Source organism: Crocodylus siamensis, chromosome 6, assembly GCF_052110815.1.
Source record: "Crocodylus siamensis isolate JL-2025a chromosome 6, ASM5211081v1, whole genome shotgun sequence".
In the NCBI taxonomy this organism is placed as follows: Eukaryota; Metazoa; Chordata; order Crocodylia; family Crocodylidae; genus Crocodylus; species Crocodylus siamensis.
Window position 1 is genome coordinate 57,585,648 of NC_143400.1, and position 19,349 is coordinate 57,604,996.

The window sequence follows — 19,349 nt, forward strand, 5'->3', positions numbered from 1 at the left end:
AGTCCCATTGGAGCTGGAGGAGGGGAGGAAGGAAGTAAAGGGTAGGCACAGCTGCATTTTGAGAGGATCCCAAACCTGTTAGGAGTGCTCTGAAAATGTGTATTGAATTAAGCCCCTAAGGGAGCATGAGGAGAGAGGAGTTCCTAGTTTCTATATTCTGATCAGGCTGAGGGATGAACTAAGCACTGAGCAGGTTAGTCCTGTCAACATTTGGAGAATAGCGGTCCCATCCAGAGGTGTACTTCTATGTTCTTCATGAACTTAAAAGTAAAAATCGGGGGTTTCTGCAGTTAAGGTGTCTCCTGGGTTAGGCAATAGATGGGTGAAGTTTGTCAGAATCACAGCTTTGGATTTCAGTGCCTAAATTCTGCCTACGTTCCAGTGTAGGTATCTGAGCCCCTTTTTTATACCCATCCATAGGTGCTTCAGAACATTTTACCTTTGGGTAACAGTACAGAGTATAATAGCTGTTCACCACAGATAAATGATTAAAATGTGGGGTTGATCAACCCACTTTGGTATAAGAATGGAGAGAAGGGAAAAACTGGCAGTTACTCCTTTTAGATGGCAGATGAAACGCACTGGAGTGGGTAGATAGGGAGGACAGTGGGGCTTTCAGAATACGGACTCTTCTTCCTCTTAGAAAAATTGCATGAACATAGAGAGAATAAGTAGAAATTTTCTTTCCCAAGTAATTTTTTAACCTTTCCAGCTGCTTTTTTGTGGAAAATCAAGTCTTGATATGTCTGTTAGTTTGCACTTCAAAGGAAGGAGGTTGTATGTTGGCACATTTGTGACTTTCAGTATAATCAATATTTAAATATCTCAGAGCTTTATATCATCACCCATCACCACAATATTTGAGTACCTTGCACATAAAATCAATAGTGAGCTCCCTGTTTGACATCTTGGAGTCTCTTGCTTGAAGCTGTTTTGGAGACTGGGGTTTTATTTTATAATTTTTAGATGATTTTTTTGTTGATGGGTCAGGGTAAGGGTTTATAATAGTAAAGAAGGGCCTTTTAGTGATGAGAGAGTCATTCTGTATGGTGGAAAAGACTTTTCAAAGAGGAGTCTTTTCCTTTGTTTCCTAAAGACAGTCATATTCTGGTTTTAATGAAAAAGCCTTCTAGTATCTCTTTCTCTATCTCTTCCTGTGGCAGGCAGGGCCATTTTGTGCTTCTCTGTAGTTGTGCCATCTGAGAATTTAAACAATCCTCTAAAACAATTTGTGATGATATAGAAACAGCAAAGCCTACGGAGCTATCCGAAAGGGTTATAAATCTTGGAGTGAATTTTAGCACCGGTGAATTTTATAACAGACTGAGGTAGTTGGCATATCTATAAAAGACAGAGTAGAGTGGAAGAGAAAGGAATGGGGACTCCAAGGACAGATGAAGTTATAGTCAAGTCCTGCAGCCGTTGAAGGCAATTAGGCCTAGGCTTGTGGATGGATGGGGTTTATACCTCTGAATTGTTGGGCCCAGAGTAACATATTTCTAATTCCTATTTGACACTGAAGCAGAGCATCATTTTCTGTTCTAGTGATTTCATCTTGGACCACACTGGACACTGGCCCTATTGCTTATTTTATTAAACTCATACATGTCATATTAACCCTGGTATCCCATCAGCCCAGAGAGTACACGATTCCATGCCACTGCAACTTTTGCTTTGTATGCTGCTGGGCCTTCTCAACCAATTCTGCAGCATTTTCATGGTAGAATTCTCCTCTTGCCCCTTCCCCACCATCAGGTTTTCTCCCATTTCTAATGTAAGTAACATACCCTGAGCTGACAAACTTACATCAAGCAACCAGGATAACATATAAAGTCTCCCCAGTCCCCCTTTTTGCTTTTGCTGCTGCTCTGCTCTAGTTGGCTTCTCTGTGTCTTACCAAAATAGATCTACCCTTCAAATATAGCTCACTGGATTATCTTTAATATGGCCACCATCAGGAATCTGTTTCCCATGGCAAAATCATGGATTTTCCCCTTTGCAGCAGGAACCCATGGCTTTTCCCTTCTGCATACAGTTCTCTGCAGGCTGGCAGACTTCCAGGGCAGAAAACCCCCAAGTCCTGTTTGCAGGGGAAATGTGTGCGTGTGTGTGTGGGGGGGGGTGGCCTAAGAATCTGAGTCAGTCAGGGCTATCTCAGACTCACTGTCCCCCCTGTGGCCTTTGGGGTAAATATGGATTCTGGGGGCTGAGGGCAGCTGGGGGCCCCATCCAGTAGGGCGGGGGGGGGCAGGAGGCTGTGGGTCAGGAATAAGGAGCACTGACATGCTGGGGGAGGTGGCTGCGGGTTGGGTGAGGATCACACTGCAGGGGGGGTCTAGGCCATCCTTGTGACAGTGCAGGGTGGCAACCCAATGCTGCAGGACTGATTCGGGCTCACAAGAGCTTGGCCCTGATGACCTAGACTGGCTCTATGCCATCTGGAGGGGAGAGGAGGGGTGGCAATGGCACAAGAGTGGTGTGGGTATGCCAGAGCTTGGTGTAGAGCCCTGCATCATAGAGAGGACACATGGGGGGGCCTAGGGTCTGGGGGCGCCTTCTGATAGGGCTGGGGGGGCAGGGAGCTATGGTTTGGGAATGAGGGGCAGCCCTGCCTCACTGCCTCCTCCACACCCCTTAAGCTGAGTCAGGCCCCTTCCCTGGGATGCCACAATGCCCCCCCCCACCTCAGTGCCCTGGGTGCTGCCCCAGTGCCTGCCACCTCAGTTGTCTACCTATAAGGGTGGCTTTGCCTGCAGGTCATGCTGTCAGGGTTAATGGTGGCAGGCAGGGTGGTGCAGATCACATTGGCAGGGCTGGGGGACATTGTGGCTTGGGAGTGCTGCTCAGAGCTATCAGAGCTGCTCAGTGCCACAAAGTGGCAGGGGCGGATGGAGGGGGGGCAGCCACAGGTGGACCCTTATTCTGGTGAGTGAATAGGGCAGTTGGAGGTCAATTTTCCATGATAAAATAACCAAAATTAAATGCTAAAATATATAGGTATTCAGAATTTATTCCATTATAATTATTGAGGCACTAGAAGGCTTCCAAATTGCTTTAAAATTGTAAATATATCAATAAAACATTGCAGTCAGCTGATACCTATAGTGGTGTTTTAATCACTGAAAAATGTGGATCTGGGCTTTTAAAATCAGAGAATTTGGTATTTTTTTTAATCAGAGAAAACCGGGATCCCTGAACCCATCATGGACCTATAGGTTAATATCAGTTTATTTTTCTTGAGTCATGGTGATATATCTATTTTTTACCTTTTCCTTCCTTTACCCACCAATCCATTTTTCTTTAACAAATGCTAACAGTAATTTAAAGCATTTAAAAACAAGTATTTAAAGAAATCAGTAGGTGGATCTCTATTTAAATAGCATACCAACTAATTCATGTAAATGCAAGTGGTCTCTTTGAAACAGCTCAGTACTTGGGTTGAAATTCTCCCACAGGGCAGACCATTATATGGAATTCATGCTGTGGGAGAATTAAGCAAACTTCACTGTAATTCACTGTCAGAACAGAAGATTATATCTCCTCTGTTCAGGAGTTATGTTATGTATAGAGTAAAAAAAAAACAAACAAAAAACTTTTCTCTTGCTGATTGATGATTATGCAAGTACACCCTCTGTGACATTGCTCAATCAGCAATGAACTTAAACCTTATGACTCCAACCTTGTTCTGACTTGCTCTGATGTAAATGAGAAGAAACATCAGATGCTGATTCCTTAAAGTAACTCCAGGCAGATTTCAGAGGAACTGAAAAATCATATGCCACCCCCTCTTCACACGCCAGTGCCAGCATTAGTGATGATATAGCTCAGGATGGTCTTGCTTTGAGCAGGGCGTTGGACGAGATGACCTCCTACAGTCCCTTCCAACCCAAACCTTCTGTGATTCTAAAATATGGTATATCTGACTGCTACTTGAGTTTGAATACTGTTTTACTACAACTTTAGACAGCATTGTCCCTTCCTAATAAAGTTTGTTTTCCTCTTATTGAGGTTCATTGTTTTATTTTTGTATATGACTGGAGAGATCTTAGAACATAAGGGGCTGGGAGACCAATAGGCCAATACATGGTAATTGATTACTTGAGTGAAAGCATTGAAAAATACTGAAGAGATGCACAAGATTTTGTGTGCATGTGTGTGTGTGTGTGGGGGGGGGTGTTAAAGTCAGGGCAGAATGAGGTCACTGGGAGGGAGGAGGGAAACTTTATCTTTCAGAGACAGAATCCCAGATTTGGCTCCATTGAATATCTGTGTGTTAGATTAAAAATCTGATTATACCCAAGTTATACCCTACTTTTACTACAAAACCATTTCTTCCACTGCCTTTATGGATACTAGTGCATGAGGGCTTAATCTGACAGTGAATGAGGAAATTGAGGAAGAAAACAATCTACATGTTAATGGTCAAAGATATGAATAAATTTGAAGAATTTAACCTTGTTTATCTAAGGTAGGAAGGAGTTACTAACTTTCCTTTGGCTGAAAGTAATACATCTATGTATAATGGAACCATAATTGCATTGCAGAGCTATAGTTTTAAAATTGTAATGGGAATGAGTTAAGTTTGTATCATCTCTTGGTGCCTAGATTTCCAGTCATTTGTCACAAAGGTGTACCTTGTAATGATGCTTAGTTTGTGAAAGATGTGTATTGTGTGATGATTTGGCCTATAATAAGAATAGCCAGCTATTTTTACTCGCCTCTTTCACAAGTCCTATAAGAAAGTACCACAATTCCCAGTAAATTAACTGATAAAGGAGTTCAGTATATTACTGTCTTTCACAGACTACATTTAGAATTACATTTTTGATGTCTCCTTCCAGTGTCAGAGATTATATAAAGAATAGGCAATGACTACAACGATAGTCAGGCCAGATGTCTCTTGGTCTGCTACTGGCACCATGTAAACTAGTACCACTGTGGTTGGACTGTCAGTGAATAAACTGGTGCCCCCACCTGGGCTAGCCTGGGTAAGGAGGGTGTGTTGACACCCAGCAGGACTAGAAACAAGACCTGTCAAAGGGTGATGAGTTCCCTGTGAGTAAATGGCCATCAATATCTGGAGAGGAGATGGATGCCACCAGGTCTCTTTGCCCAAAGAATCACCAATGATGCAAAGCTACTCAGCTAACTTCATGCAGAGTGGAGGAGGGTTCTTACAGTATCTAAAATGCCGGATGGTTGCAGTGGCCTCCAGATTGACTTGAATGGAGTGCAACAGCCTGTAAATCCATCCCTGTGACATCATGAAAAAGAGAAATGTTGCAGTATACATGTGATTTATGTCCAGTACAACTGTTGGACTGTAATCCCTCCAATATGGACATCCAATATTTTATTTTTATAACAATTCAGATTAGTCACAAACTTCTAGTTCAGGGAAGTTCTCTGGATATCTCTAGGAGCGGATAGATTCCTAAGGCTGTTTCCCATTGTAGGGTGGATAGCATTTAATAAAGAACTACTGTATCTTGTTTATTTTTGCACACTGTTCTGCTTAATGAAGGAAAGAAAGAAGGAGAAGACCATTCACAGAAATTATGTTTAATTTTAATTGCCCTATCCAGAAAGAATGTGTGCCAGAATGACATACTTGCTAAGAAATAAAATTATCCAGACAAATAGGATAACAGTGAGTTGATCTGTCTCATTTTTTGCAGATGAAAACCCAAGTCATTTCACAAATGAAAAGCAAAGTCAAAGCTTAGAACCAAGGGTTTACTATTCAAGCTTAGTATCAGTTTGATACCAGTCCTAGCAGTAGCAGGCAACTGTTGATCCTTCTGGATCATGATGTATACGTGAGAAGTCACCAGGACTTTCCATGTGTATGTTTAGACAGGAGTACAGAGGGGTGGAGACTGCCCAGACCTTGTATCCTCAAGCCTTTAGATCATTGAGACAGTATACAAAGTGAAGTCTGCTTTTATTTACATCCTTTTTTTTTTAGGTTTTCCAAGTGACCTCTTTCTGCCCTTGCCCTGTGCTCCACTTGATTCTTTTACCAGCTCATTTCTGAAGGAGGTAGGACTACACTAGCCATTTCTGATCCTTGTAGTTAGTACCTGTAAGCACCTGCTTGGGGTCAGCAAAATAAACTCTTCTCACTACTAATTCTACCCTGACTGCTTGAATTTGTTTGCTAGGGAGTGTAAAATGCAACATTCACTAGCCAGAAAGGTCCTCAAATGGCTTGTCCTTGTATTACTAGCTCTAAGTAAGGCTCTTAAATGGTGGTACACATTGCTAGAACTGACATTATAATGTGGTGTTTTTTTGGTATTCAGGACACTATCAGCAAACGCTATGTTCCTGGTGAGTTACAGGCCCAAACTTTAACTAAACTTTCCAAAAACCTGTTACTTCAAACTCTTCTTGTGTTATGTGATGTCAGCATCAGAGCTGACAAGTATCCCAGAGATCGACAACTGGGAATCAAACACGCTGGATCAGGAGGAAGCAAAGCTGTCAGGCTAGAAAGGATGAGCCAGGTAAAGAAGAAAGCGGAGGTTGATGTGGTACATGCAGCAAAATCTCAACAGGTGTAGGATGTTACCTAAAGAACATTACTTTATGCTACAGGCTGTGCAATGTAATAATGCATTTCTGTCTGCTTTGACAGTCTCAGCCTTCAGTCTCATGCTTAATAAAGCACTGAGACCCATATTATGCTCCCTGTTGTGCCTCACTGCTTAATTATACAGTATCTGTTTGATATTTGATCATAGGTTCTGCAGGAACAGTTTTGGAAGTAATTGCTCTACATGAGAACAGAATTATTTTAGACTGGTTTACATCAATTTCCTGACTGACATTTGAGCTGAAGGAGAAAACACACTGAATTATTAATTCATTAATAAAGTTGACATGTAGATTGAAGAGATGGATCAAGGCACCTTTCCATTATAGATTTTGAGCAACAGTTTTCCAAAGAAAAAAAGGTTTCAAACACAGGATTTTTGTTTGGGGGTTTTTTTAAATGCATATTACATACATGAAAAAGTAAACTCTTACCTGTTGGAAAGATCTGGGGCATAGAAAAACTCCTTGGTGTGTTCCCTTTCCTTCATATTGCTTTTTCTGTTGCAACCTCCAGTGAACACAGAGTTCATGGGTTGTGCTCTGGGAAGGAGACTGGTTCATTCTACTTACCTGTTTAGAAAGCCTCTATAGAACAGGGGAGAAACACTGGAGATCTGGTTGCCTTGTTGTTCAGGAAGGGTCACAATGGGCGCTTACCTGACCTAGTCCTCTGCCTCAGCAAGAACCATTCTTGCTGTTACCACCACGTTCCTTTAAATATCTTCCTGTCTGAATGCCTTCTTCCTATGATTTGCAGATGCTGAGACCAGTAATGTTTAAAGAACCTACTAGAATCAGGTGCTTCTTGTTTTGGGCACTCAGCATGAATGGCCTTAATAATTTGGTGTTCATTTCCCCTAAATATCGTGTTGTCTCAGTGAGGCTCTTATAAGTAGTAGTGGGCATTACAGGTGATAAAAAGTGATATGCTTTTTTGTGAAAAACTGCACATTTTCCGTGATTTTTCCCCCTCAGAAATGATGAGAGTAAAAAAGGTCTCCCTCTTCCAGTTTTTTATGTTTTTAATTTGTAAAGAGAAATTAGAAGTTATCCAACACCTCCCTTCACAAGTTTCTAACTAAAGTTCATTATGGCAAGAAGAAAATTTTAATTTAATTTTCTTAAAGACCCATTTTAGTGCTCACTATTGAAAATATTATTTTATTAATGGTGCTTATTACCATATCCAGCAGAATACTGGATAAAATATTTGAAACTTTTGATCTGAATTTTCCAGAAGTGAAGAATTCAGAGGAATAAGATTAATGTCATGAACCTGAAATAAAAACTTAATTTTAGCCAAAAAAGGACAGAAAAATATTATTTGAAGCTTGTGCTCAACAAAAACAAACAACCCCCCTGAAAAAAACAAAAAATCAGTTTCAGTTACGATTTTCTAATATGAAACAGCAACAAAATACTGCTGTGAACTTTCTAGAGAGCTATTCATTGATGCTTTAGAAATAGATTGAATTTGTGAATACACATTTTGCCAGCAATTGGTCACTAGTTTGTTACTGGTAGTGTTTGGTCTTATTTTCAGTGTGTAGTAATAACAGTTTCAGCTGTGTACGGTATTTATTTGGAAGTAGAAAAATATTAAAAAGAATGATAATGTTCCTAATAGGCAAAAAAAAAAAGAATCTTTAAAATGCACCTCATGGAAAGATTAACGGAGATCAAAATACAGTAATTTTGAAGATGATAATCTATATATTCCATTCAAGTCCATGCATGTAAGCTATTCATCTTTTTGTAGGGTGCAAAGCATTATGTGAGAACAGAATCTGAACATAACTTGTTTAAGTTATGTTCAGAAGCAAATCTACATTTTAGATTTAACTCTTACCTATTATTTTCTTTTAAAGTATGGATTAAATTATATGGATTAAATTATGCTGTGTTAAATTTGACTGATTGTTAATATTGTAATAAACTAATTACTTAATTGTGGCAGCAATTTTAAGCAGCTTGCATAATACTTTCTGTGATTAATTCATTAGCAAATTAATTTGTTCTATGTGGTTATAATTAATGTTTGTAAGGTGCTTTGCAGATGTAATATACTATGTATGTGCTAGGTATTTTTATTATTATTATTATTATTATTATTAAATAATACGAGCTTCTGAAGTGTTTATGTTGTGTATCTGTGTTATAGGTGTCAGACCTGCTTTTAAATGTCTGGGTAGTCTCAGCCATGCTAAGTTTATATTACTGTTGTGGTACCCAACAGTAACCAGAGCTGAAGCCAAAAACCTGACCATAATATTTGAAAGTTTTATAACATGTTTTACTTGGTGTAGGTGTAGGCCTATGAGTAAACAGAATCAAACCTCTCAAGGAATATTTTTTTATAAAAAATGGATGATCAGGCTGGCCATTTTTAACCTTCCTGAACATGTGTATAGATTGGCACTTAGATGCACCTAACCCTGGTTAAGTTAATTGAAATATAATGCCTACACATACCCTTAATATAAATCTTTGTTGAAACCCTGCTATATATTAACTGAGATTTCATTTGTGATAGTTTTATTTTAGGCACCATTCTTTCAAAGACTTCAATTTGTGGGAATTTCTATTAAATGATTAGCATGCATAAAATTGCTTATGTGTCCAATTAATTGTAAAAGCAGGGCTTTAGTCACTATAGAAAATGGGATTACTGTTATGGATGAACCTAGCTATTCATAATATTATAACAAAAATGTTGCACTTCAGGCTGAGAACTTTTTTTGCAAAATGGGAGCAAATATTTAAATATTGTAGGGGAAACTAATGCTGAAGATTCATCCTTCACAGGCAAAGATTCATCTTTCACATCTGGGGGAGGGGAGTGGGAGAGAAAAGAAATGGGAAAGACACAGGGAGGGAGAAATAAAAAAGGAGAAAGGAGAAAGGAGAAAAGAGAAAGAGGAAAGTGGGGGGGGAGACTAGGTTGTGTGGGTACATAGGTGACTTATAAGCCCAATCTTTGCCTTGAACAATCTGCTGCAGCAGGGACAGGAAAGCAATGAGAAGGGTATGAGAAGTTTTTGTTTTCTTGGCCACGCGTTTCTTCATTGCTTCTGCTGTGCGTTGCTGTTTGAAGGACAGTGTTCCATTCTGGATTGATGACCTCCAGGATGGATGGTCATGAATGATTTGTTTCCATAACTCCAGGTCAATGCTAAAACTTTTTAGGGACGCCTTAGGGTGTCCTTGTACCGATTCTTTGGTGCACCGCAAAAGCATACTACATTTGGCAGTTTGCTGTAGATTTTCTTTGGCAGGCAAATGTCAGGAATTCTTGAAAGGTGGCTGGCCCATCTTAGATGTGCCAGTTTTAGTAGAGTATGAATGTTGGGGAGAGCTGATCTAAGCACCTTCGTGTCCAGAATCTTGCCCTGCTCTTTGATCTTCAGTATCTTTTTCGGGCAACACAGGTGGAAGTGGTTTAGTTTCTTGACATGATGCTGGTAAATAGTCCAAGTTTTCCGGGCACAAAGGAGGGTCAGGAGAAAGACGGCTTTGTATACCTTCAGTTTCATCAATATTCTGATGCCTCTGTAGTCCTAGACTGACTTGCAGAGTCTGCCAAAGGTCATGATAGCTTTCGCTAGTCTCACATTGACTTCATCATCAATGCAGATGATCCCATTGCAAGGGAAAAGTGGGGAACAGGGCCAAAAAACTTCCAAGACTAAACAAAGAAATCCAGGGGAGCCTAAAAAAGAGAAATATAGACAGTGGAAGCGAGGGGAAGCTACCAAGAAAGAGTATACCTACTTGGCCCGCACTTACAGGGAGGCAGTTAGAAAGAGGCCAAAGCAACTACAGACCTGGGGCTGGCAACATAAATTAAAGACAACAAAAAGTCTTTTTTTAGGTATGTAGGGAGCAAAAGGAAGGTGTAGGGCAGCATAGGGCCCCTACTGAAGAAGCAGGAGCAATCGGTGACAGACATGGGGGACAAGGCTGAGCTTTTCAATGAGTTTTTGCCTCAGTGTTCCTGAACAAGGGTCAAGATAAGTCTTCTAAAGGGTATTTAGATGGACATCAGAGGGACACCAGTCTACCAATGGTTGGTGCTGACTTGGTGCAGAGTCACTTGGATGGACCGGATGTGTTCAAGTCAGCACGTCCGGATGAGCTGCATCTGAGAGTACTGAAAGAATTGGCCAGAGTCATAGCAGGACTGCTGGCACAGATGTTTGACTGCTCATGGTGCTCAAGTCAGGTTCCGGAGAACTGGAAAAGGGACAATGTGGTCTCCATTTTCAAGAAGGGGAGGAAGGAAGATTTGAGTAATTATAAGCCAGTCAGTCTTACCTCCATCCTTGGAAAAGGCTTTGAAAAGATTATTAAGGATCATATTTGTATGAGTCCAGTGGGAAAAATAATGCAACAAGGCAACTAGCGTGGACTTGTAGCAAGTAGATCATGCCTGACTAACCTGGTTTCATTTTATGACCAAGTCACAAAATGCTTGGATGCAGGAGGAGAGGTGGATGTTGTTTACTTGGATTTTAGGAGGGCCTTTGATATGGTATCTCATCCCATTCTCATAAATAAATTAAGAAGCTGTGACTTAGATGATTGTACAGTGAGGTGGGTGGCATATTGGCTTGGGGGTTGCACCTAGAGAGTGGTACTAGATGGGTCAGTATCAACCTGGAAGGGTGTGGGCAGTGGGGTCCTGCAGAGCTCGGTCCTTGGACCTGTACTCTCTGATGTCTTCATCAGTGACTTGGATATGCATGTGAAGTATACTTTGTTCAAGTTTGCAGATGATACTAAATTGTGGGGTGAAGTAAACACTCTAAAGGTTAGAGAATGATTGCAGGCAGACCTGGACAAATTAGAAAAGAGGGCAGTACACAATAGGATGCAGTTCAACAAGGACAAATGCGGAGTGCTGAACATAGGGCATAAAAATATCCAGCACACCTACTGGCTGGGAAATAACCCTCTCAGCAGCAGAGAAGTGGAAAGCGATCTCTGAGTCATAGTGGACTCTAAGATGAACATGTGTCGTCAGTGTGATGAAATCATCAGCAAAGCTAATTGCACTTTATCATGCATCAGCAGATACATGACAAATAGAACCAAGGAGGTGATACTTCACCTCTATGTGGCATTGGTCAGATTGCAGTTGGAGTCTTGTGTCCAGTTTTGGGTGCCACACTTTCAGAAGGATGTGGATAACCTTGAGAGGGTCCAGAGGAGGGACACTTGTATAGTTAAGGGTTTGCAGGCCAAGCCCTATGAGGAGAGACTGAGGAACCTGGACCTCTTCAGCGTCCACAAGAAAAGACTGAGAGGGGATCTTGGGGCTGCCTACAAATTAATTAGGGAGGCACAGCAAGGAATCAGAGATGCTCTGTTCACAAGGGTACCTCTTGAGGTAACAAGGAACAATGATCACAAACTGACAGAGAGCAGATTTAGGCTAGACATTGCGAAAAAAAATATTTATGGTAAAGGTGGCCAGAATTTGGAATGGGCTTCCAAGGGAGGTAGTGCTCACCCCTACCTTGGGGGTCTTTAAAAGAAGGCTGGATAGGCACCTGGCTGGGGTCATCTGATCCCAGCACTCTTTCCTGCCCAGGATGGGGGGCCAGACTCGATGTTCTGTTGAGTTCCTTTCTGACCCTAGCATCTATGAATGTATGAATAATTGATGTGGACATCATGGGAGAGTGTGCTGCCAAGATAAACAAACTTGTCGACCATTGACATTTGTTGGCCTTTAACTAAGATGTGTGGCTCCTAGGGTGTTGTTCCAGATGCAGGTTGAAACATCACTTCCATTTTTTTATGTTAATAGTGAGTCCAACGTTATCACAAGCTGATAAGAGTAGGTTCATGAACCATTGCATTTCAGCCTGTGAGCCTGTGCAAAATGAACAATTGTCAGAGAAGTTGCGAATCATGGCTGTCTGGAATTTGGCTTGCTCAGAACCTGTGCAGCTTGACCATGTGTCTGTCAAAATGGTACCTGATCCCCATGCCAAGGTCATCATCTTGAAAGGCATCAAACAACATAGCAAAGAATACCATGCTGAAGAGGGTAGGTGTGAGCACACAGCCCTGCTTGATGCCACTTGTGACTAGGAAGGGGTCAGAACATATGCCATTCACAAGGATGCATGCCATCATGCCACTGTGGAACTGTTGAACCATATTTATGAATTTTCCAGGGCATCCGTACTTCTTCATGATTTCCCAGAGGGCTTCTTGGTTCATCATGTCAAAGTCTTTGGTTAGGTCAATGAACATGAGGAGAAGGTAAAAGTTCTGAACTTATACAAGCTTTTTGTTCCATCTGCTACTTAATACTGCTGTGTCCACTTCTCCCCCAGAGGCCTTAGGAAGTTACTGTGATACCTGAAAGGTTGACTATATCTAGGGATCTACCAAATTTATGGCAGAGGTAGAAGGTGCAGCGGCTCCTTTAATCTTGCATGTTCCCTTGCGCACATATTTCCCTCGCCCCCCCCCCCACCTGCTGCTGATTAGCAGAGGACCCTGCCACTCCCTCCTGACCAGCAGAGAAGCTAAAATCACAGTTTTAAACATGGCACAGTTTTTGCCTCCCCACCAGTCAGCAGCAAACAGCAGGGCCATCCAGGGCCTCACAGCCAATCAGTGGCGAGAGGCAAAAATGGCGCCATATTTAAAACCCAATGTTTGCCTCCTTGCTGATCAGAAGCAAGCTGTAAATGGGGGTGCTGCACCAATCAGTGTGGGGGGGGGATGTCTTTTATTCCTGCAAGAATAAAGGAGCCACAGCGCACCCCACTTCCTCCATGAATTCAGTAAGTCCCTACCTGTGTCTATTCCAACCATGCAGTTGCTCCAATAAAAGATAATACCCACAAGAACTCTTGCCTTTTGCATATTTCCAGAACCCTTATGGCAATGACATCACCTCAACACTACCATTTCAAAATTGTGAAAGTTTCAGAGTAGACACAACACAACAAATTAATATATGAAAAATGTTTAGCAATTTTTGTGGTCCTCAACATTTTCTAGATAACTCAGAAACCTTTCAATGCATACTCATGTGTGTGGGATTTCACTAAAGTAGTATTACAAATCTGACATATCAAACACATGATTGTTGAATACTTGAAAGGAACCATCATCAAATAATATGGTGTCATTAACTGGCATAATACACTCTGTGAATTTTAAAATATGTTTTCAGGTCCTAAAGGTAAAATATGTGAAAGTAGGTCCTTGTGATGACTTCTGCTTCTATTTTATAGATGAGAGAACAGAGATGTGAGGTGAGATTACTCACCAAAGGTCACATGCACAGCATATCTGGGTGAAGAACCAAGGTTTAATGAAGTACTTTATCTGTAGGAACCAAGACCGATTCATGCAAGAACCTCATAGCTGTCTTAATAACCCCTTTTGCCCATGTCAGGCTTGTTCTAAATACTGCTCAGCAAGTCCAGAAGATGTTGGTTTAGATTTCCAAGCTTTCTATCCAAAACCAAAGAGTTTATTTGTTGCTGTGCCCTGATTTCAGTTTGTCTAGCCTATTGTAGATCAAAATGATAATGGGTCAAATCCAGCCTCTCTTTCTTTGGTTGCAAGGCAGCATAACTGGTAAAATACCACTCTTTGGTAGGACTGTGTACATACTCTAAATAATCTAGATAATGGTCCATATAATCCCTGGACAAGAGGGCATGGGCCACATGGATTCCTCACCTTTCCTCTCCGTTCCCATGTGATGGCCAAGTTAGTGCACTAGATAGACTACTTCACAAATAAGGCTAACATAGTTGCTGCAGTGTTTCTCTGTTGGCATCTCGAGGTGAAGACATCCTTCTCAGAATGTATTCCTAAAGCTTTTTCCAGCTGTTTGGGAAGATGACTTGTGCCTGGATATTAATCAATGTGACAGAGTTGCACAGACATTTTGTTAGTTCCATTAATTATGTGGCCAGGGCACTGAAAATAGTTTTGTTTTAGATCCAGAAGCATTTGTGGATGGGTCTCTCAAAAGAGTGCACTAACCTTTCCCTAGTTCAGAGGAAAGGCATATACAAATTTGGGGCTTTAGCAGGTCCTATTGTAGAGTCATTCTAGTTTTTCACTCTCTGTGGACCTAGATCGTTGGGCACATTTATATTTGACTATGTCAAATCAAAGGTTAAATAATGGACAAGAAGTGGCTTAGTTTTATTAATTTCAACAGCATGGATCCTCCAATCAGTGCTCTTTTTCAGTAGTTATCTTACCCTTCACCATCCATCCTTTTTTTCCCAATTCAAAGTGCTTTCCCCAGCCTATCAAAGAAATTAGCAATGACTGGTCACTTTTCATGAAATGATGCTGTCAAGTTCTAGTTGATACTGATTTGAGTTCTAGGGATAAAAATAAGCAGGGATCCAGCTTACGTAGCAACCTCCATAGATTTGCAGTGATATAATTATAATCATGATTGCCATTAAGCACTAATTAGAACTCTTAATTAGTTAAGCACTGGAATAAGCCTGCCTTGAATCTGTTGTATTTTTTTTTCTTATTGGGAAATAGGGAGGGAAAATTAGAGCCAGGATTAATTAATTTATTGATTCACATAAGCTTGAGCAGCTCTTGATCTATTTCAGTTGTGTTTTTTATGTCATGAAAGCTTACAGTTCACTTTCCTTGATTATACAGACAAGGGCTGTAGTTCAACTGTATGCATCTGTCTTGTAGATAGAGTCTATGGGTCCTTGGGTACATTGTTCTGGAATATAACTATTAAAGTCAACAGGAAATTTGCCTTCTGGTCAGAGCAGAAGCGGTTCCTGAAAGTCAGAATTGTGCTTTTCTGCTGGTGAGGCAGATATAGTGAAAAGTCTACAGGGCCTGTAATATACGTACACTTTCTCATGTCCTGCACAGTGATTGCAATGGGGATTTTGTTGTTTTGTTTCATGTCAAGAGAACTTCCCTCAGTGAAGCACTTAAGAGGCAGTTTGCAGAAAGGGTATTTTCCACTGTTAGGGCTTGTACTTTGAAATTTATTTTAGCAGTGATGATAAATGGTGCCCTAAGCTTCTGCAGATGAAGGGTGCTGGGCTAGGAGTGACTTTCTGTATAGCTGAGGATCTGAAGGAGGTTGCAGCTCAGTCCCTTGTCTTAGCTTTAAGAGCTTGGAGCCTGAACATTTCAATGCACATTCTGCCCCAGGGTGGTAGTGATTTCTTCTCTTTCCTGCAAAGTCCTGGAAATTCAGAAATTTCTTTCCTGGCATCTAGTTTGTTATTGGTTGAATTGGCACAAGCTTTTAGTATCAACACAATCTTAATTAGGACCTCACCATGTTAAGTTCTTTAGACATACTTTGTAACATATTCCTCATCTCAAAATTTTTTTTTAGTTTAAACAGTCAAAACAGGCAAAAGGAAGCACCCCTCTTTAATTAGGTGAAATACCTACTGACTTTTGGTTCATAAGTATATGGAATTCTTACTGTATTGAAAAGAACAATTATAAGGCTATCTTTGAACAGAATCAAGATTTTATATTGTAAACTCTTCAGAACAGGGCATACAGGTGAAATCCTATTGAAGTTGAAGGGAGGATTACACATTTTCTCCTACTTTGTGCATATACAGCACCTACCACATTGGCTTTAGTCTCAACTGGAGCTACTGTAATGCAAATGGTGATCACCCAAAGTGAATATAACTATGGATACCAAGCTACTGTAGTCACTAAAAGGCAGGAAATGGAAGGTTAGGAATACATGCAACTGAGAGAAAAAGGAACTGTCTTTGTACAAATAAAGTGTCAGATATCACTGTGTATATAATTTCCAGAGTTTCTCATATAAAATCTTTTTTAAGTGGCCTTCACAATTTTAATTTCTTAAATTTGTTATTTGAAATTTATTTTTTCTCATTTATACTGTAAACATTTTTTATCCACACAGGGATTTCTCTTTCTCTTTTAGGGGTCATTTGATCCTGGAAAATGCTTAGAACCCATCCTGATCCTCTGCTTTTAATTAAAATCCCTCAATTTGTTCACGTAAGTTTGTCTTTGTTGGACTTAAAAAAATAAATTACTTCTCAAGTTTTGCACATTTGCCAGAGTTTTTACAATACCAACTTCAGCTTGTACCACTTATTTTTATTCCCATTTTATTTCTAATCAAGTTAGGGTAATCTTGAAGAATGTTAACAAGATTATTGAAATGAAAGACATACTGACTGTTAAGCCACCATCCTACAATGCTATTGCTGGCATTACTACACTATTACTGTAGTCACTTAAAAACCTATAATAGAGCACTAATTATCACAAATGTCCATATAGTAAATTAATAATATCTATTTTACAAACAATAAATTGAAACCAAACTTCTAACCTGCAGTGTGTCACCTGCAGACTCTATTTAAATAGTCTATCATAATATTGGCTTTTTACCTGAATAGTACAAACAACTAGATTAATATCCAGCATTTAATTTTTGTATGGTTAAAATTCCTATGATTTTGAGTCAACAATTTTATTTATAATGCATTCTGCTCAGATAAATTGAAAGATTGTGGAAAAGGACAAAATCTAATAAAAGACAGGAACAGCTGAGTTGTGTGATATGAACAGGAAGCACTTTAATGAAGATAGTATGGAGTTATACAAATAGCTGAACATGACTCATGCATTTACAAGATAGATCTAGCTGATCTGCTCTTTCCTTGAATTTTGAATTCTTAGCATCTTGAGACCTTATTGTCTAGAGAGATTGCAAAGAAAGCCCAAGAACAGGCTGAGGATTTTTTGTGGCTTTCACAAGCCACTTGAGAATATATCACTGAAAAAAATCTCTTTTCATTTTTATTTTGAGTGTTCCCCCCATCTTTGAAAGTGGGGCAGGAAGGTGTTTGAGTGATACTAATTACCTAACTTACTGACAGGCAGTTGGCTGGAGTGTCAGGCTGCAGGTGGGATGGAAGAGGCTGCAAGAATGTAGGACTTTTGTTCCTCCTGGTATACTTTGAACCTGGTCTGCTTCATATATTCTAGTTAAAAGTTCATGGGTGTATGGACTGCAGCAGGTCAGTCTCCCAGTTGACCATCCTAACTACCAGGCTGTGGGCTACTTGGGTGGTGGGTGTCTCTGTTTTTCACAAACAACTTTGAAAGATAGTGACTGAAAGGAAGAGAAAGAATGAAAGTTGCCAGTATTACTTGAGACACTGTATGTTAACCCCTCCCCCAATTTATGCTGCATTACAGTCATATGTGGTGGTGGATGTAATGAAAAACATTTGCAATAAGGAACTTTTAGATTGATATTCTGTAGTCTTGAAAGGCTCAGCTTTTCTCAAATCCCAAGTAAGTAAGTGTGAAAGCATCAGAAATGCACGCTAGACCTTTGAGATTCCTCTCAGCCTTTTCCTCTCAACTTATATTTGGCAAAAGCCCCTTCTGATTGACAAAAGCCCCCTTTCAAATTCACACTAGCATACAGATGTGAACTGCTTTAAAAGTTAAAGCTGCACTGTAACAGTGTTGTATACTGCCATATAGGGGCTCAAGTCTGCTTGATTTATCTTCAGATTGTTTTCTTCTCACTGGTCTGATTCTTCATGCAACTGAACATTTATAAATCCTAAAATGAATGAATACCATTTAACTGAAAAATAATTTGACACAACATTTTGAATTCTGACTATAGGTTTCCATTTTCTCCATTTTTATCTTCATAATTTTCACTCCTGCTGTCAGTGACACTTTATTCCTCATCCATCTACCTGTCCATAGACCTCAGCACCATTTTCTACCCAAACTTTGCTTTGGCATCATGATTGGCAGAAACTTGAAAAGAAGGCTGCTGCATATATAAACCAATTTTATTCTTGTTTAAAAAAAAGTAGACTGAGAACTTAATTTTGTGCTGGCTTTTATTCTCTAAGGCCCACTTTACATGTGCAAGTGGAGGGGTGTTTGGATCTAATGTGTGATCCACAAAATCATGCCTTCTGCCATGCCACACAACTGTGGGATCATGCATTAGATCGAGTTATGCCTTAGGGCTCCCCCTGCATTATCAAGAAGCCAGCATTCATGGCTGGATAAATTGGACCTGTGTTTGTCCTGGAACAAAGGTATCTCAGAATTAGCTTGTCCACCTACCTGACTTCTAACCTGGGTTTAGTGAATGGCTGAATGAAGTGCTGCTTTTCTGCCACTGATTCAATGATGCAATCCCAAAATAACTCTACAGACATACTTTGCCATATCCTGGGATAAACTTGCTACCTCTCATCTGGGAAACTTTGGTAGATTTTATCCTGAGAAAATAGACATCAGTACAATTACACTTTGTCCTGGGATAGAATGGTTTATGCTTGGATAAATGCAATGTCTGTTTGCAGCCGTATAGGCAATTACCCCACAGTATCAGCAAGGTACACATACCTAATTTTAAACACGTGGCTAATTTAATTGTCTTCAATGGGGCTATTGAAATGCTTGAAGTTCAGCCTGTACTTAAGCACCTTGGGGACACAGACCTTTGGTGCTTTACCAAAGTAGGTCTCTGAACTTTTCACTATTCAGGCAATCATTTACATAAGTAACTTGGACCTGTCTGTTTCAATCTAATCACTCTTGTACTGGACAAACATAAAATAATATCTTGTACAGCTAAACATTTTGAGCTTTTTCCATGTGTGCAATAATGAGTTAATCTATGTATACATTATGAATATTTTAATTCATTAAACAAAAATATTTAAGTT